Source organism: Triturus cristatus, chromosome 7 (genome assembly GCF_964204655.1).
Source record: "Triturus cristatus chromosome 7, aTriCri1.1, whole genome shotgun sequence".
NCBI classification, from domain to species: Eukaryota; Metazoa; Chordata; class Amphibia; order Caudata; family Salamandridae; genus Triturus; species Triturus cristatus.
In genome coordinates this window covers 1744696164-1744717317 of record NC_140590.1, presented here as the reverse complement: position 1 = coordinate 1744717317, position 21154 = coordinate 1744696164, and positions in this window count along the sequence as shown.

Below are 21154 nucleotides of genomic sequence, written 5' to 3'. Positions count from 1 at the left end.
ACCATAACGGCAACGCACTCCAGCATCTCTATCTCTGACCACGCCCACATGGAACTGAGTCTCCGCGAGCGCTGCACTGGTCCCCCGCGTTCGAGTCGGTGGAGGTTTCCAGACCACGTACTCCGGGACCCGGTAGACAGGGAGGAAGTCCAGGCCGCTATCCTAGCTTACTTTGCGGATAACGACCTACCAGGGACTCCCCTTCCCCTCTTGTGGGATGCCTTTAAGGCCACCATCAGGGGCACTCTCACCGCTATTGCAGCCGCGAGAGCACGGGAGTCTCGCCTGTACGAGCACAAGCTCGAGAGGGAGGTCAAACTGCTGGAGAAGATGGATCAAGAACGTCCGATGATGACACGCAAACGCCGCCTGGCTATCCTTCGAGGCCAGCTCCGAGCACACAGGACGAATAAGGCGGAGCGCGCCTTATTGGCGCTCAAGCAACGTTACTATGCGGGCGGGGACAAGGTGGGAGCCGTGCTGGCACGACGCCTACGTACGCGGGCGGCCAAGGCTCACATCGCTAAGTTGCAACGGGTGGACGGCTCCTGGGCCACCACGGAGTCGGCCAAGCTCCAAATGTTCCACGACTTCTACGCGGCACTCTATACCACTGACACCCCAGCGCCGGATTTGATAGCCTCTGCGATGGGGGACTGTGTCTGGGACTCGTTAAGTGAGCACCAGTCGGGCCTCCTCGAGGCTCCCATCACCTCGGAGGAAATGGCTGGCGCCTTGCGGGATCTTCCGCTGGGTAAAGCGCCAGGCCCGGATGGGTTGCCGGTATCCTTCTACCGTGCCTACTGGCCGCAACTTCAACCGTATCTTCTTCGCCTTTTCAACTCGTTTGATGAGACGACGGGCCCGTCGACAGATATGGCAATGGCCGAAATCGCTCTTATCCCGAAACCCGGGAAAGATCATACTCTCTGCTCCTCCTATCGGCCTATTGCATTGTTAAACACCGACCTCAAGTTGTACACTAAACTGTTGGCTAAACGGCTCAGTGTCCACATGCCCAATCTCATCGAGCCGGACCAGGTGGGGTTCATCCAACACCGTCAGGGGGCCGACAATGTGCGCCGCATAGCGCACATCGTCGGAAAAGCCAAACACTGGGGGATACCGGCATGCTTGCTCTCGCTCGACGCGGAGAAAGCGTTCGACCGGGTGGACTGGCTGTTCCTCCGGGAGGTTCTACGGCGAGTGGGTTTGGGCCCGAAGATGGTGGCGCGCATTATGGCCCCCTATCTCTCGCCAGTGGCTAGGGTATGAGTGAACGGTCAGCTTACGCAGGCCTTTCCCATCTGTAGGGGTACCCGGCAGGGTTGCCCCCTGTCCCCCCTACTGTTCGCCCTGGTGGTGGAACCCCTGGCCATCATGATACGCCGGTCCCCCGATATCCATGGTATCTCCCTTCGAGGGATGGAGCATAAGATCGCCCTCTTCGCAGACGACCTCCTTCTCACCCTATCGGATCCGCTGCATTCCCTGCCGGCGGTCCACTTGCTGCTTCAAGAGTTTGAACGGGCGTCCGGGCTCAAAATCAACCATGCGAAATCTTGGGCCCTCAATATCACGATCCCAGATGGGGATCTCTTGGCGCTCCGGTCCTGTGTTCCCTATCAATGGGCGACCCAGTCGGTGCGCTACCTAGGCCTGAATCTGACCCCGGACCTGGCCACTTGGACGCAGGCCAATTGGCAGGAGTATAAATGTTCGGTCCAGACGGACCTGCGTGCGTGGAAAGCCCTGCCGCTATCTTGGCTTGGTAGACTCAACACGGTGAAGATGTCCATCCTCCCAAAGATCTTGTACCTCTTCCAAACGCTACCGACGCCGATCCCAGAACACCAGATTCAAGGGCTCCAACGCGAGCTGGTAGCGTTTATATGGGGTGGGAAGAAACCGCGTTTCTCTAACACGATCTTGATGCTCCCCCGTGACAGGGGTGGCCTCGCGTGCCCGAACCTTCTTGAATACTATTGGGCATCGCATCTTCGTTACGTCTTGGAATGGGGGGCGTGGGAGAGTTAAAAGGTGTGGTTCCACATGGATCGGGCAGTCACCTGCCGCCCTTTGTGGGACCATGCCTGGCTACCTCGAGAGACGCGCCATCGCATCGCTTATCTGGCTGTCCCCACTCGAACGGTCCTGGAGATATGGGACAAGGTGGCGGTTCGCAGGGGTCTCACCTCCTTCCCATCCCCGCACACCCCAATTGCGCGCAATCCGCAGTTCCCCCCTGCATGTCGTCCGCCCTTCTTTGCCAATTGGACGGAGACTGGCTGTAGGACGATCGGTAACCTCTTCACAGGGGGGGGTTTTAAGTCTTTTGCGCAATGCCAGCACGAATTTGGGCTCTCGGAGAACGACAAGTTCCAGTACATCCAGCTTCGACACTGGATTCAGGGCTCCTCCCTGACGCAGGCGGCTACACGATCCTACACACCGTTCGAACAGCTAGCACGGACATTCGGCACATATAAGGGGCTGATCTCGCGTATCTACCAGGTATTGCAACACACACAGCGGCCGGCTCCCCATCTATACCAGTTGAGGTGGCAGACTGTTTCTGGCTCGGGTGCCACCCCCTCTCAATGGGCGAGGCTGTGGAGGGACATCCCTAAAATTCTATGCAGCATCCCTCAGCAGGAGTCAGCCTATAAGGTGATGACTCAATGGTATTACACCCCGGTTCGGCTCCAGAAGATGTTCCCTAAGACGTCTCCTCTCTGTTGGCGCTGTACGCAGGCGCCGGGAGATTTTATACACATTTGGTGGACCTGTCCCCTCCTAGCGATCTTTTGGAAAGAGATCCTCAGTCATATCAAACGGGTGTTGGGGTACCCCCTACCTGCGGATCCGCTGGTGGTTGTTCTGGGCCTCAGGCCAGTGGCTGCGAGAGCTATGACGGGGCGGGATCGGCATCTTAGCCTCCACATGTTGGGCGCCGCCAGGCAGACGGTGGCGCTATACTGGAAAAAGGCTGAGACGCCCTCCATAAACGTTTGGTTTACCCGCTTGTGGCAGGTGGTGGCAATGGAGCTGCTCACAGCCCGTCTTCAATCCCGGGAGACTCAATATGGGAAACTCTGGAAGCCCCTGGTAGATCATCTAGGGCGGTTGGAGCATGCTCGGATGCAACCGCCGAGGCTGCGGGCCTTGAGGTTTTTTGAGGACGCTGTCTGCCCTGCGGATCCAGGAGGTCTTTGGGGGTTGTCTGAGGACGGAATGGGAGGGCCGGATGCCGCCCCTCACCCCCATGGAGAGGGGACTCCGAACCTGCAAAACCGGGATCTTGCGGCCACCGCCGATTAGCCTAGTGGTAGCGTTACTGACTCTCTCACCTTCCGTCCTCCCTCGCCCCCCCCTCCGCCTAGTCAGTGCCCTCCCTACCCTCCCACTGTTGTCTCACTTTCCCCCTCAGTTAGTTGACCGCCTTATGGACACTCCTGGCAACAGGGACTGCCCCCGGGGCCCCGTGCATCACCTTATTACTGCCACATCTGAAATGCCTGGGGGCTGGCTTTAAATAGACGTGGCTTGCCCGATAGCGGTTAAGCCTCTCCGTACCTTTTAGGTCCCTAGTGTCTGATGCTGTGCATTCATGGACCAACACCCCAGTCTTTGCATACCGGCTGTGTGAGCATGGGTTGCTGGATGCGAGGCGGGAATGGTGGGGCACTCGCCCGGGGTTGGACAGCTTGGACAAAACTTTGCTTCAGAGGCCGGGGCCTCGGCGCATTTAATGCCATTATATATGAAACTTAGAAGCCAAGAGGGAGTTCCAGATTTCAACATTCTGCAGGGACCTACCCCCGCTGTAAGGGTTGCTACTGCTGTCGGGTTTTGACTGGCGGGAGCGGGGGTCCCTTTACATGATGGAACTGCATGTGTGCCTGTGCTTGAGACATGGCATATATTCTTGATCTTCCGGGCCTTCGCCCTTGGTTGTTTGAAGATGGTTGCTGCCAGCCCTTGTGATTGTAGGCGAACAAGCTGTGTATTGATGCCGGAGTGTTCCATTACATTTAATAAAACAAAAAGTTGTTTACAAAATACGATTATAAATAAAAGATTCTAAATCCAGACAATCAAAAGTAAAACTAATCTTCTGCTTCAACAAAAGGGCAAAGGAGGCTTTGCTTAATGTGACGGAAAGGACTGGAAAAACGAAGATATAAAAAAGTCAAGATGCAGCAAACCTCATTGGCACCCAGCCTGTTTTACAAGTACAGCAATCAAACTCTGAAGTCATTTTTAAGTTCCCACAGCATGCATGAATAGTTTGCCCAGTCTTCTACTTTAGATTCTGGGACTTGTATTCCATTTTTATTCATTATATAAGCAGGAATGTCAATCCTAGAAGGGAAAACAAAAACGTGGAGTGAATGAGCTTCTCACGCTTTGATCAAGGAAACCTGAGAGCTATAAATGTGTATAGAATACGTTAACATTGAATGCCATCTCTATGAGGTGCAAAGAATGTGGTGGACAATCTTCCAGCAAAGTCAAAGGTCTTCGATCAAACACCCCCAAAGGAAGTGAACCAAAGAGATGGCAGATTTTAGAAACTAAGATCTTCTATCTTCCTATCTTGAGAAACATGACTTGCACTTTCCTGTGGTGCTGAAAGATGGTCTGAGCCTTTAAATATCCCAACAATGTTAAAAATTGCAGGACTTTCAAGGGCTTTTAATAAATCAGTACCTGTGCTCATTTCGAATAGCAAATATTCTGTTTCCTGCCAAAACCATCATTAAAAGAATAAGCCAGACAAGTGGATCACATTGTCCTGGAGTCACCTTTTGCTCTTCTTATAGATGGAAACCTCTGCAGCTGGGTTACGAGTCAGGAATGTATTTCTTATGAGTAAATCACAAAGGCCCAAAAGAGAAGTAGACAGCCTGCCTGCATCGACGGTGCTCAGGATAAATGACAACAAATCCAGAACTTAGATGACGCATGCAGAACGATCCACATTCCAGTCATGGTAGCTAAATAAGCATGAACAATCCTTGGCAAAGGCAAGTAACTTTATAGTGAGATGGTATGCAAACAACATTGTAATATAACATCTCCCTTTCCTTAAAAAAGAAATATATTAAGAAGAATATTACATACCAGAGAAACTAAAAAACTAGAAGATAACAAACTTACTGAAATAAATGAAGTAAATAAATAAAGATGATAACAAAGGCGGTAATAAAAGTTAATACAGACTGAATCCAGTCAAAAATACAATTTAATAAATAACGTAATCATTTAACTTTGGAGGCAACTAAATAGTTCTCGGTCCACATTGTCGCTTAACAACCTCAGGTTCATTTTCCTTTGGTGAACGAGAAGCACCTGCATTGGTATGGTAATCATGAGTATTAACAAAGTCGTTCTCATTAGACTTCATCTCTGTTTCAAGGTTCAACTCCACTGGTACCATAAACAATATTTCCATGATGTACAACAGCAATTACAGTATCGGAAAATACTCTTGCTTTTGGTAGAGTTGGAAGGGTAACTCCAACCTGGATCCACCTTTTTCCAAAATAATATCTTTCAGATTTGGTTTCAGTTTTATAAGAGAACCCTTATTCCACTGCCAAGCCCCTTGAAGAGAACTGCATTCTGTCGCGTGACACTTCCACTGGTTCAGTAAATATAGATTTGCCTTCATTCACCTTTAAATGTTTCCTGACGAGAGCCCAATCACACATTTTTAAGATTTTATAATTGCCCTTCTTAACACGATCAAAATACTGCTTTGAGTTTTCTTGCAGTCTACTGGCATACTCACTAGAGGAAGGAAAGTCATGCACTTATCCAGACAATCTGGGAGTTAATTTACTATTCGGTTCTCTTCCTCTTAATAAAAAAATTGGTGAGGGTCCTGTTATGGAATGCAGTGTCCATAATAACTCCAGACTTTTTCTCTCAAGTATTTGTTATATCCAAGTTAGAGGCCAAAGCTGTTTGAATGCCCTCTTTAAGAAACATATTAGACCGTTCCACTAAACCATTTGCAGAAGGAAAGTACAGTGATTTTTTTTCTTGTTTGGTATTATTAAGGTTGAAAAATGTAACCATTTTGTCAGACACAATCTATGTGCCGTAGTCAGAAACGAGAGTTTCAGGTACGCTTTCTTTAACAAAAACGTCCTGCAAAAAATCAAATATATCAGCAGTAGGGTGATCTATAAATGTGTAAGTGACCCATTTTGAATAGTAATAAGTTAGAACAATGGATTATTACAAATCTGGTGGTAACGTATGATACAACCCTAGAAAATCAATGAACAATTTCTGTCATGCTTTACTAGCAGTGATGGCTCCTCCGCTAAGGCGGAGGAGCGTCTCCCACTGCTGAAAAGGAAAAAAAAACATGATAACGTATCATTATTATCATTTTATTTTCCTTAATGCAGACAGTGGTGGGGCGGGCGGGGCTGGCCAGAGCAGGGAAGGAGTGCTGTGCACTCCCTAAGTGCACATGAACTGTTTGGCCAGCCCTCTTGGGCCGACCAGAGTTCATGCGCACTTTGCATGTTCCTACCAGACTGCATACACAGCCTGGTGAGGAACATGCACAGGCTCTCTGTTGCAGTCTGAGCGCCGATCCATGGTGCTCAGACCAATCACAGCTCTGCATTGTAGCGTTGTGATTGGCTATGGGGAGCCTGTCTGACCGGGTGCTTCCTGCCGCTGACAGGAAGAGGAAAAGAATGAGGACGGAGGAGAGGCGGAGGCTGGCCGTTAAAGGTAGGTCCTTTGTAAATGTAATTCCTCTCCCCCCCGCCCTCGTCTGGTAACAGGCCGTGGATTTCCTCTGCAACTTTCCAATGTTTGTCCTACATCACACCCAAGACATTGAACGACCTCCCTCTACACATCAGATACTCCTCTTCCCTTCTTGAGTTCCTCTAGAAGCTGAGGACTTGGCTCTTCGTATAAGCACCTTGGGGACCACAAACCTATACAGCTGCCCAAGTGCCTGGTTAACCTCTTGGGTGATAAGTACGCTATCCAAATCAATATACCATAGCAAACACTGTAGACATTTATCTATAAACCACACACTTGACTATTCATGGGCAGGCCACTAGTGAAAAAGCTCTAACAATTGTTTAGTTGCCATCATTCCTGGATTCCCACTATGCGCAATTTCGATTAACTTTTCTCTCAGACTAAGAGGTAGAACAGAATGTCCCTGGCAAATTATCAAACAATTTTCAACTCTCACCCCAGCTGCAGATTGTTGATAAGGTGAAATTAATTGCCTTATCTAACACTCTAATATGAGACCAATCATCAACAAGATGTTTTTACATCTTTCTCATACTCTTTCAACCATTCTTACTTGATTACTTCTTCACATGCCTGTGAAAAGGTGGCCTGATATATGCTGTCCACTAGTTCTAGTGGGCACCTTGTATCAGTCCAAACAGCCCCTTATGGTGAATTGGTTAAAGACACCCTTTTTTGAAAGCTAACCTAGTGGTAGCTATGGAGAGAAACCTTCAGGCAAAGTCTTGAAGGAATGTAAAGCAGCTTGTTTTACCAGTCTATAATCTCTTGAATGATCAAATGAAAGGACAACCACACCAGGTATATATTAAAAATATATGTATTTAGGATAAAACACACCCCTCTAGTCTCTTTATGAGACTGGAGTTCGAAGTAATTAATTTACAAGTTAGCAATCAACAGTAATAGCACAAATACACGTTTGGGCCCTAGGGGCGTACCAAACCATATACCAATAAAGTGGTATAAGAACCACGACTGGACTAGACACAAGGCCTAGAGCCTGCAGAATCGCTGGGACCCCAAGGAACCACCCAAGGTAGTGACACAGGGGGCCCACTGGGACTGTGTGCAGTGTGTAAACACAACCGCGGGTTCCCGTTAGCTTCTATGGGCAATGTCGCGGTTGGAAATTTAAAGATTAGGGACACTTAGAATCGAGTCAGGACCAAACCCTTTTGGACTTAAGAAGTTCTAGGGCTAGCACCCATGGGAGCACTGGAGTACTCGAGTTACCTCACCCAGGGAAGCCGGGTGCATAGGTGTCTTTTGGTGTTGGGTCGCGTCTTCGATTACAATGGAAGCTGGCGAAGAACTGCTGCTGCCGTGAAGAAGAGAAGTGTCCAAAGAGATCCAAGCCTGGATCTAGGATGGAAGGAACTTGAAAGCAGAGGGGACGGAGTCTGGGTCACTAGCCAGTGACCGAGGGCAGGATGGCCCAATGCCCACAGATGTCGGGTGCTTCAGGTGAGTTGATGGGTGTCTTGACTCTTCAGCCACGAGATCCAGGAGGCGTTGACGAAGTCCACGAGCCGGATTCCAGCTGTCCCACAAAGTCTGTCGAGTGCTGTGGTGTCGACGACCAGATTGGACCCAACAAGCCTTCGCAACGGCAAGTCTCGTGGAAAGAAAAGAAGGACGTCAGTGCAGACCAGCAAGGTCTGAGGGACTCACCCAGTGAGGGTAAGTCAGGGCAGGTCTGGAGTGACCAGAAAAGCCCAAGCAGAAAAGGAGTTGCCTTTGTGGGGACCCACTAGCCAACGGGCTAGCGATCGCGAAGGAGCCTCAAGCGGTCACACTGGAACCTGGCCCACGGGTCACTTGTGGAGTGGAGGCCAGAGATCTTCGATGCAGTCTGTGCTCAAGGCTGGGGCTACTCGAAGCCCAAAGCAGAACTTCAAGGATGAACAGAAAGTCGATGTACCAGCAATAGTACACGGTGCCCAGGGGTCACGGTTCCTCGTCACCCACGATAGCCACGGGCCTCAGCTTTGCTGTGGTCTCAGGGTAGCCTCAGGAAAGTCTGGAAATCCACCTCTGGTGATGCAGAGACTTCGGCGTCCAACCGGAGCTTCAGAATTGCAGACCGGACAGTTGCTTCTTTGGTGCCTGCCAAGCAGGGGAGTCACTCCTTGACCCCAAGGGAGATTTCTTCCATCTTCTATTTGAAATAGAAACTCGAAGGTCCAGGATATATATTGCAGAGTTTCATCCAGGGTAATCTAAAGTCTCAAGGACTGGGTTCACAGACTTATACAAAGGTTGGGGGTTGGACATACTCTAGGGACCCACCTATGGGAGGGTTTGGAAAGAGGAGTGGTTACACCCATTTCCTTTGTCCAGTTTCACGCCAGAGCAGGGGCAGGTAGCCCCTGCAACCGGTTTCAACTGGACTATGCACAGGGACACCAAGTGTGCCCCCAGTGTAGGACTTCAAAGCACCCGAGAGTGCTCCCGCCCAGCCCCAATACACATCTACCTGTCTGGGGAGGTGGTTACACCTCTCTTCGACAGGAAACCTATTGTTCAGGCCTCCCCTGCCGGAGTTTTGGTCAGCAGCAGGAGGCCAGACCGGTGTCTGTGGCAGAAGCATCCATTTTGTGATGCCAGGGCTGTAGAAAGTCCTACCGGGTTAGACCAGTGTGAACATGTGTCTCCCTCTAGAAGGGTGGAATGCTACCCCTGCCGCCAGAATTGGCAAGGGGGTAGTATTCCAAAGCGTTTGACACCAAATACTACATGTTTCTGTGCAGCCATCCCAAAGTTAGCATTTACCGCGAGGTTATAATGCACTTAATATGTATATGGTCAGGCTGCACCACAAACAGCATCAGAAGAGGTACTCCGAACGCTGCAGAGGGGCTCTGCTCATGCAGGGGCACCCTCTCACATAAAAACCAAGCACTCTGCCTTCAGGATTGTCAAGGCCTGCCATAGGAGTGTCTTATAGGTTTTATATGTGTGTGCAATGGTAGTGATATAGGTAGCCTATACCACTGTAAGGGGTGCAAGCACACCCTTACCCAGGCTGCAGTAGCAGACCTGTGTTGCCATTTTGGAGTGCTTCCCAGGGGTGGCATAATACATGCTGCAGCCCCTGGTAGGCCTCTGAGGTACCTATGCCCTAGGTACATAGTATACCATATACTAGGGGCTTATAAGGCACTCCAGAATCCAATTAGATATGTACCTAATGGAAACCATTTTAGAGAGGAAGCAGCTAGGCTGTGGTCCTGATTAACAGGGCCACAGCCAGACTAAGGTCGAAAAACAGTGAAACCCCAGCAAAAAGTGGGGTACCCATGTGAAGCAGATCCTACTCTCCTACAATGCCTGTACAGCATTCGCCACTGCTACCACACACTTATAGTCTTAAACGTCATCTTCTTCAACATTGTTTGTGAGTGGCATAAGAGATAAGCAGTTGCCTAGGAGCGGCTTTTCCAATAGGATGTACGAGGGTCCCCCCCACTGTCAAAAATGGCCCCAAGGAAAGCCCCAGAGATGAAAAATAAAATGGTTATAAAGTTAATTTATTAGCATTTCCAGGTCCAGTCTTCAATGGATCTGAAAATCTATTGCGTGTTTTCTTTTTTTTTTTGTTCGACCACTCTTTTTTTTTTTTAGAAATAATTTGTACCTAGTCTTGCTGATGTCGTCCTTTCCCGGTATATTTGCGTTAATTATATTAAGTCTTGACTGATAATATTTTCTTATATCTTTCTTCTCTTGGATTATGTATGTCCAACTCTTTGCTATGAGATGTTTCTTTTTTCTTGCATATTTTGTTGCATAATGAATGAAACTTATGGCTAAGAAAATAAAAAAATATTTAAAAAATGTATATTAAGTTAATTTATTAGCATTTTTTTTTTCATCCTCCTGTCCTTAACCGAGTGTCAGGCCAGGGCTGTGCCATTGCTGCAGCAGGGAAGAATGGGAGATAGCTGTGCACTAGGTATAAAAGTGTGCATGTCTCTTTGGCCTGCCATCTTGAGACGGCCAGCTAGACATGCTCCTTTTAAACCTCTCTAACCCAGCTGTCGAAGCACAGGCCTCCAGTCCTCTTGATCCAATCTTGGTGCTGCTCTAATTCTGGTTACTAGCATGAGAGCAGTGCTAGGATTGGTTAGGAGATTTTGCTGGAGCCTGGAGGAGACAGAGCAGAACAACACAGCAAAGAGGACGTTGGATGTCATGCAGCAAGCAAGGTAAGTGGTTAGTTCTTTTTATTTACGCTCACCTTGCATGCATACATGCACCAACCACACATTTGACACCCCCCCCCGCCTACTTACTAGCCAAAGCTGCAATTGGCACGCATATTCTTGCCTCCAGGAAAATGCTTTATGTCAAGAAGACACTCTTAGGTCCTTGAAGTTAAATGCACCAAACAAGCAGACTCTTTCCTGTGTCATTTCTATTCATCAGAAAAACAAGTAGTTTATGGTCAGTAATTAGCTCAAATTTGTTTCCCCTCAAATAAGTTTGTAATCTTTCAACAGACTAAACATAGGCTAAGGCAGCATGTTCTATTGTACTATAATGTAATTCTCTCCCCTTTCAAGGTACATATAATAAACCCTACCGTCTGTTCTATACTGCCATGCCATTGTGTATGAACACTACCAAGACCAGAAGAACTAAAATCAACTGTAACTGAGCATTGCACACTAGATTCAAAATGTTTAAGAGATGGTACATATATAATCAAGTTACACAAAGTGTCAAAAGCTTCTTCGTGCTCCACCCCTACACATATTTCTCCCTTTTCCTGAGCAATTTCCTTAAATACCACAGCATACTCCTGTCGGAAAGTGTGAACAATATTCACTTAAACATAAACAGTATCTTTGTCTGTAGGCTTGGATATGAATCTGAGTACCTCAATTAACTCCCATTTGGCTTGATATCATAAACTGATATCGTGTATCCCAAATAATCCACTTCTGATTTTAAAATGTTCGCATTCTTGTTCAGAAACCGTCATGCCTCTTTGTGATAATATACTTAGGCAGTTTTAGCAAAAATCTAGATGTCATCTTGGAAAGCTTCAACCAACCCCTTTCATGCCATCAAAAAATATGTCCATTTATTTCTGAAAAATGCTAGCGGCAGACGCTAGTCCAAATGGAAGTCTAAGATATCTAAGGTCACAAAAATGGTGAGCTCTTTGCAGGAGTCTGAGAGAGCCACTTGATGATATGCTGATTTTAAATCGATTAGAGAAAAATGCGTAGATCCGCCCAGAACAAAAAGCAATTCTTGAATACTTGGTAATGGTAGCAATCTACTGCTCTGTTCTTATTCAGAGAATGCGGTTTGGCACATAGATGAATATCACCTGTTTTTTCTTTTTAGGTCTCGCCTGACCCAGTGCATGCGCTGGTCTGGCGAGATTTATTTATTTATTTATTTTTTTGAAAACCTTTATTTCAAAATTCAGGACACAGCTATTCAGCCGACAGCCCGAAGGTTCGGCAGCATTACAAGTTAGATACAGTGATGTGTCCCCAATGCAGTTCAAAGAATAATGCAAAAGGTTCAATTTTAAATACACACAGAAAAACTAACAACAAACCCCAGCAAGGCAAGGACATTGTGAGCCCATGGCGGAGGCCCCCAGGGGAGACCGGACCCCATTCGTCTACTAAGTACAAGACTGTGTACGGAGGAGGAAGGGGAACAGCAGAGGCCCAGAACAGTTACTAAAACCAAGCTGTGCTGGAAAGTAGGTCAGGGGGAAAGCTGTTCCTCGGGAGGTTCCAGATCCGGGGCAAGACATATTCCCCCCCTGTATTGGTTCCACCGCCCCCAGATGGCATGCCACTTCCGGGGGCGACCTCTAGAGCAGTAGACCGTCTTCTCCCTAAACATGCTCCAATCCATGTTTTCCTTCCACGCGGTCAATGTAGGGGGTCCCGAGGAGCCCCATAGCCGCGCGATATCCCTTTTTGCTACCATGTTACCCAGAGTCACCCATTGGGTCTGCGCCTCATCGAGGTCAGTGGGCCCCCAGACGTTCAGGAGGCAGCACCGCGCCTCCGGCTGTACCACAATGCCTGTCACCTCCCCCATAACTGCATGGACTCTCCTCCAGAACTCCACAATGACACCACATTCCCAAATGATGTGCAGGAAAGTGCCCACCATACCACATCCCCTTCTGCACAGGCCGTCCTCCGAGAATCCCATGTGGACCAGCCTTGGCCCCGTCACGTACACCCGGTGCAGTATTTTAAGCTGCACCAGCCTCAGACGCGACGGGATCGCAACCTCCTTAGGCGAAGAAACCGCTGACTGCCAGTCCTCATTATCCAACTCAAGACCATCCCTGGTCCACTGTTCTCTCAGCCCCAATAGCAAGTCTGCCCGGACGTTTATCAACTTCTTATATATGAGCGAGATCGTGCTCTCGGGCATATGACCATCAAGGACTCGGTCCTCAAGGGGAGAGGACTCCGGCACCTTCTCACCCTCAACAAGGACTGATCGGAGGGCGTGACGCAGCTGGATATACCTAAAATACTCTGAGGGCCCTAGCTCAAACTCAGTCTGCAACTCCTCGAAAGACTTCACCCTCCCCTTATGCAGTACATCTCCCACCTTGGATATGCCTATCATATCCCACTTATCAAAGCCCTTCGTGTGCCAGAGTCTTCCCAATCTTTCTGACTCAAACAATGGGGTAGCGAGGGTTAGCCTATCCTTCCAGCCCAACGAGTCAGTCGCCATCTTCCATACGCGCACCGCCACACCTGTGGGCCCCGTGAGGGACGAGTCTAAGGACCGCGAATACAACGCCCTGTAGTAGTTGCCGCCGCGCAGCAGCCACCTATCCATGGCATACCCAGGGCTGAGGGCAGGGCCATACAACCCATGGTTGATCGCGCTCAGCTGCGTGGCCCAATAGTACCGTCGGATGTCTGGGAGCGCGATGCCGCCATCGTACCATGGGAGCGTCAACTTTGAAATAGCTATTCGCGGCCGCCCATCCCACAGCAACGTCCTTTGGAGGCCTTCGACCTCCCGAAAGTATTTGGCCGGTACCCAGTCCAGGGTGTTCTGGAGAGCGTAGAGGAAGCGGGGAAGAGACATCATTTTAAACAGGGCCGCACGCCCAACGAGGGAGAGCGGCAGCCTCCGCCAACCTTCCACATCTCGCCTCAAGCGTGCCAAGGGGGGGAGCAGATTCCTCTCATAGCCCACAGCAGGATCCAAGGATATAAAAATCCCCAAATACACAAAACCCTGCTGGGCAACCTGTATTGAACATGTTCTAGGGATCGGTGGGACCTCGCCACTAAGAACGTACAAGTACGATTTGCCCCAATTAATCACAAGCCCCGAATTCCTACCGAACGATGCGAGTACGTCACAGACCACTATAAGTGACTTCTTAGGTGAGGCGAGATACAGCAGGATATCATCGGCATAGAGCGAAATACGGTCCTCATGATCGGACGACCACCGAAGGCCCCGTATATCCGGGTGCCAACGTATCCACGCAGCCAACGGTTCAAGGGCAAGGGCGAACAACAGAGGCGACAGGGGGCAGCCCTGCCGGGTACCCCTACCAAGCTGAAACGGAGTAGATGCCCGTCCATTCACCACCACATTCGCTAGTGGCCCCTCGTACAGCAACCGAACCCAACTCACAAAACCGCGACCGAAACCAAACTTGGCCAGCACGGCCCATAAATATGCCCACTCCACCGTGTCAAAGGCCATCGTGGCATCAAGAGATGCCACAACAGCCGGTTCACGCAGCGTGCCCGCCCTGGCAATGACGCCATGAAGACGCCTAAGGTTCAATGCTGTATTTCGGTGCGGGATAAAGCCAGATTGATCCGGGTGGACCAAATCGCCAAGTACCCTAATCAAACGGGTAGCCAGGAGTTTGGCCAGAATTTTCGGCTCAGCGTTGAGGAGTGAAATGGGCCGGTAGGAGGAGCATCTATCTCGGGGTTTACCCTCTTTATGTATGACCACGATCGACGCCAGCCGCTGGTCCAACGGAAGGATCCCATCCCCCCGCGCCTCCAAAAACATGGCGCGCAGATGGGGGGCGACCCTATCCGGGAACAGTTTGTACAAGTCGATCGGCAGTCCATTCGGTCCAGAGGCCTTACCCGAGTTCAACGCGCGAATCGCCCCCGCCACCTCATCAACCGTGATGTCACCATCCAAATCGTCCCTATCTATGTCAGAGAGGCAGGGCAACTCGATATCTCGGAGGAGAGCAGACGAGTCCTTGGGCGGCCTGTCCGACACAGAGGAATAAACCCTATGAAAATATTCCGCGAAACACTTCACAATCCCCTCAGGTTCCACGATCGCCTCTCCCCCCTCTCCAATCAACTCTGGCACCACTCTGTTGACCCGTTCTTTCCTGTCCAGCCACGCCAGGAGTTTCCCTGCCTTATCCCCAACGTCATACAGGCGGCCCTGTTGTTCCCTGCTGAGGGTCTTAGCGGCGTTCGTCACCAGGTCCCTATACTCCGCCTGCTTCAGGCAAAGCTCATGCAATGAGGACTCTGTAACCTCCTCCTCCATATCCCCCTCAAGGGCCGCAATCTCCTCCTCCACCTGCCGCACCTCGCCATCCCTCCGGTTCTTGGCAGCCACCACAAGGGAAAGGGCTTCCCCCCGAAGCACGGTCTTAAAAGCTTCCCACAGCGACACCGCCGAGTCCACGGTTCCCAGATTGTCCTTAAAGTAATTATCTACCTTCTTTACCAGGGCGCTGCGCATCTTGGGGTCTCGGAAATACCATGGGTTGATGGGGGCCACCCTCCCTCCTCCCTCCCGACCTAGATCCAGCCGGATCCACACTGGCGAGTGATCAGAGATACCGCGTGCCATGTGCCTCGCGTCGGATATCAACGAGGCATGTGCGGCCAGAGTGAGCAGGTAGTCAATCCTGGAGAGGCTACCATGCGCCCCGGAGTGAAACGTGTATTGACTCTGTGTGGGGTGCCGGAGCCTCCAGCAATCTATCAGACCAAATGTATCCAGGAAGTCTGGAAGCCATTTCTGGGCCCCCCCTGTGGCCCTGGGCGGGTATCTATCCAACAGTCCGGAACCCACAGCGTTGAAATCCCCTCCCACTACCAGCATTCCCCCCGGGAGAGTCAGCAAAGCCCTGCCCAGCTCAGCAAATGTTGAGGCCTGCAGGGCCGGCGGGACATAAACTGAAACCAAAACCAAAGTCCTTCCTTCCCACCGCCCCGCCACCGCCACAAACCTCCCCCTATCGTCAACAATGGTGGAGTCCACCTCAAAAGGCAGCGATGCTCTAACTAGGATGCCCACACCCCTGGACCCAGAAGAGAATCCCGAGTGTGCAATGAATTTATACCCCTTCCTATTCAGGGCATAGCACGTATTGCCTATGAGATGCGTCTCCTGCAGCAGGACAACGTCTGGCATTGAGCGTTTCAAAAATTGCACCACAATCCCCCTCTTGATGCGGTCCCCCAAACCATTAACATTCCAGCTTATAACACTTAAGCCTCTACCCCCCATCCTCAAACGGAAAGAGGCCCACCCCACACCCGAGGCGCCACCATGGAACAGCCCTGAGGATAATCATCATGCCTTGCAGAAATAAACCCCCCAACAACAAACTCAAAGTCCCAAAAACTCCCCCCACCCTGCACCCCTGCTGCAGCTTAAAAAGCCCCCCCAACTTGCAGTGTGCCTGTCGCCCTACAAAAACAAAAATCTACAAAAAGTACCCTAAGGGAGGAAAAGAGCACCCCTCGTCCTCCCGCAACCCTCCACAGTTACTGCACTCTGTTCAAATCTTCAAGTATGGTTAAATCAAGTCAGGTCGGCTTTGAGATATCAGCCCTGTCCATTCCGGTCACTGTCTCCATGCTCGGCTGTGTCGTCCCCGGTCCGTCGCCGGGGCAAAGCGTCCAGCCATTCATTGGCCATAACAGGAGAGTCAAAAAAGAATGTCCGATCTTCATGCACCACCCGTAGTCTGGCGGGGAAAAGCATGGCATACTTCAGGTCCAGTTCCTGAAGTCTCCGCTTCACCCCCAGGAAGCTCTGCCTCTGTCTCTGCACATGTTGGGTGAAGTCCGGATAAAAATTCACCGACGCATTCTGGAAGGGGACTGGGCCCGTCACCCTCGAAGCTTGCAGGATAGCGTCCCGATCTCGAAAATGAAAGAGCCGGGCGACAATCGGCCGCGGCGGGGCCCCCGCCTTGGGCCGCCCACCCGGCACCCTATGGGCCCTTTCCACCGCAAAAAACTTTCCAAGGCCCTTAGGCTTAAGATGATTGAGGACCAAATCTTCCACCAGCAGGTCCGTCGAAGCCTCATCCGAGGACTCCGGGACCCCGATGACGCGCACGTTATTGCGCCTGGACCGGCTCTCGAAGTCCTCCAGCCGGCGGGCGGCGAGGTCACTCTCGGCCCTCAGCTTCCGGACCTCGTTCTGCAAATCCGCGACATCATCTGCGAGGCCCGTGGTCTTGTGGTCCAGGTTCTTAACTCGTTCGTTTGTCTTGCCCAGGTCCGAGCGAATCAAATTGACATCCACCAGGATGGCGTCCACCTTATGCGCCAGGGCCTCGAATTGCCTCCCCATCGAGGTCTGCATCCCGTCAAGCGCGCCCATAACATCCTGCAGGGAGAGCTCCGGTGTCCCAGGCGAGTCCTCCTTCTGGGCATCCGGCGCCTGGCTCGGTCCACTCGGCGATGTTTTCAGGAGGGCGTAGCGGTCCATACTGTTAACTTGGGAATACGTTCCCCGCCTGGTGGACTTAGTCTTCAACCGATCCCCTTCTGCTTTGCCCGACATAATGGACTCCAGGCAGTCCAATGCCGTGAAGACCGCTCCCTCTCAGAGAGAGGAATAAGGAGTGAGCAGGTCCGCCTTGTGCTGCCAGAGTAGCCCGCCGAGCGTCCCTGGGGTTATAAAGCCACCCAGAGCTCTACAGTGTCCGGGCAGACAAAGGGAACGAAACCGAAAGTGAAAGAGCAAGGGCCTCCGTCCGACAGTTCACACCTCACCAGGCCGTTGTTGATCAACTAGGAGTCGGGCATCCTGCCAACTCTAGCCCCTGGCATCTCCGGGAGTTAGGCCGCAATCTTTCGCCCGTCGTAAGTCCGGTTCCCGATGGGCGATCCGACCGCTGATAGTATCAATCGCCTCCCTGACAACTCAGCAACACGGTGCCATGCATACCGTCAGGATTAGAGACAGGATAGTCGACGGAGGGCGCGAGGGTCTCGGGAGCTCTAAGCTCACGCGGCCATCTTGGTCAAGCGCTAGGCTCCTCCCCCTGGCGAGATTTATTGAGCGGGCTCCAAAAAGTGCTACTAGGCCAGTCTAGAGCTACAGTGCATGTGCGCGGGTGCGCGCGCCGCGCTTGACCGCGATTACTTTCACTTTCGCGGCCGCAGGGCCGCTTTGATGTTTACCGCGATCACTTTCGCGGCTGCTTGTTGTAACTGGTTATCTATGCATTGGCATAGTTAAATCCCAGCAGCCCTGTAAGTAAAAAAAATGTCTATAGACACTATATTATGTTTCACTCTTGAAACTGCTCTGCCGTTCCTCTCCACTTTTTAAAATGAAATTGAGCGTTTCCAATAAAGGCTTTTTAAATTAACTGACTCATCCTATTAAGTCTTAACTGGCAGATCAGAATTAGATCCGGAAATCAGCAAACGGAAATGCTTCGCTCATTCAATATGATGCGTGTTATTCAGCAGTTTGTTTGTCAGGGTGTGAAAGGTAAAATCTCCATATGAAAATGCTTAAATTGCAAATATGACTTCACCTTCGGCGTATGGTGGTCTTGTGTTGTGCTCTCAGATTTCATTGATCGTGAATAGAAGGGCTGTGCGATTTCAGCCTTCGGTTGCCTGTGCCTCTATTTAGGAATCTGACTGAATTTCAGCATGTGCAGTAGATGCAGTTAAGTGTTTTTTAATTTGCTCTAAGCTGGGCAGTACTAGGTTGCTCTTTTTTATCAGGGAAACTAGAAGAGACTTGGTGTGGGAGTAATGCATCCGTCCCTGCCATTAGTTTTAATGTAGTTGCTACTGTTGTGAAACTAAGAAGCAGTTAGCAGCATTGTGCCATTCTTAATGTGTACAAATAAGAATGACTGACGGTCTAGCAGCATCTAACATGATAAAACAAATCATGCACTGACGAAAGGCTGGCGACCAGTTGTCTTTGCCAATGCATGCTTATGTACTTGTCAGGCTTGTGTTTTTTTTTAGGTCGCTGCATCATTAGATCGCTCACACTGGTACTACTCAGTCAGCAGTGGCAGCCGCTATGACTACAATTCCCAGAACACACTGGGTTGGCTGATGACATCCCAAGGGTGAAGCGCTTCCCTCCACGTGACTCTGCGAGAGTCTCCTTTCTCTACATCTCTCCCGTTGCCTCTGTTTCTGTGTGGCTGACTGTCACACTTGCTCTCTCACTGTCCCGTACCTGCCTTTCTGTGTCCCCCTCACCGCCTCTTCTCTGACCTGCTCTCCTTTCTCTGTCGGTTGATCTTTTTTGCTCCTCTAGGAATGTAGCCATTCTTGTTTATTATAACTTTTCAACATGCTGCACAGCAGCCACACTGCTTTACGACATGGCTTAAAAACAAAGGCCAAGCCAAAACCACTGGCTAAGCACTTATAAGGTCCCAAAGGCGAGACCTATTGGCTATGCCAATGCTTGTTTTGTTTTTGCATTTCCAACCACTGAAACCCGTTTGGATGAATCAGCTGGTTATATAATTGCTTCAGCACATAATTCATCTAACAATTTTTTTTAACTTCAATGGGGTGGCATTGCATTGTTTGATGGCATGCTCAAAACCGTTTGACACAACCAACTTTCGTTGTGAAACTTCCTTTTGGTCATTCAGCCTCTTTGTCAAGATCACGCCAGTCCATTATATTGCGCCCATTGACAGCAACATATATTTTGGTGACAATGGTGCATCCAATACATTCTAAAAATACCTCAATGTAACCCAGCATGGTGATGTCATGTTCACCAAAAAGCTTTGGGGTTGGTGTCAGACTTTTGTAAAAGCTTATTTTTTCCAATTTGCTTTGAAAAATATGTCAGAAGAAATAGTAAGTGGTGACCCTGAATCAGCCATCATATTTATACAAACAATACAATTGGGCACAACACCTAGAGGCTTTTAAAACATTTGCTATCATGATTGCTTTCTTCGTCAACTACAGTTAAAACAACATTATTAACAAAATCCTATTCTAATTCTTCAATGCTATTGACTTTAGTGCTACTAAAAGTTTTGCAACTCCTACAATGAGGACTCCACTGCCAATGAACAGATCGAAGTTCTGTGAAGCGCATTTTGATTGCCCGAGGTACCGGCAATGCTCCAATACCCATTCTACTTACACATTACCAGTTCTGCCAGGTGTAGGACGACCCTCGGAATATGCGCAGCCATGGGATTGGCTCCCACTTGACCTAAACAACTGGCTTCAATTTACTTAGTCTGTATATGTTGTTAGAATGTGGTCACTTTAAGGGAGAATAACACGCTCACTGGAAGAGGTGGCCCTGACAGGAAAAGGAAAAACAAGCATTTGCGATGCAATTGTTTTCAATCAATCAAAGATAGCTTTATTCGATTTTACATTAAAATCATAAAAGCAGATAGAGTAATTACAACCAGTAAAACAGTAACAATTAATGTTTAAAAATCTGTATACAATACATAGTTCGTAAATACCAAAACCCCTTGCTCCAAGGGTGCAAGGATAAAACAACAGTCATACAAACTCATGAGGATTTCAATCAAACCATGGTGGATCTGCATCTAATCACATATTTCAGGTACCTAGACACAGCAGTAATAGTCATTTCATCAGATAAGGTCAATAATTTGAATAATGCTGGTCTGCATTGTCTCAGGTTCCAAAGTTTAAGGAGAGGTAGTAAATATATTTTCCGCCCCCACTCGTAAAATCTACAGAAAAAAACGGAGTGAATGATTGATTGGGTGGAAGAATCATCACACGGACAAGTCGTTAATTGCGATGACCAATCATTTTGGGTAGGAAAAGTTAACATCCTGAAAAAACTTCCAGTTCTCAAACGAGCTAAGAGCATTCTGCTATAACTTGTCTGATCGGGTGACAAATAAAGCGGTAGCCCAGGATTTTGCAGCAGGAATTGATGATAAACAACAGAGGCCTTTTTTCCCTCGAGGCACCAGCGTCCATCTTCCAGATGGGCAAGGCAAACTTCTTTCAGAGCCTGTCTGGAGATCGAAGACATTGTCTCGGGGGAATCATAAAATTCAAGGCGTCCGATATTCTTAAAAAATTCCTGAACA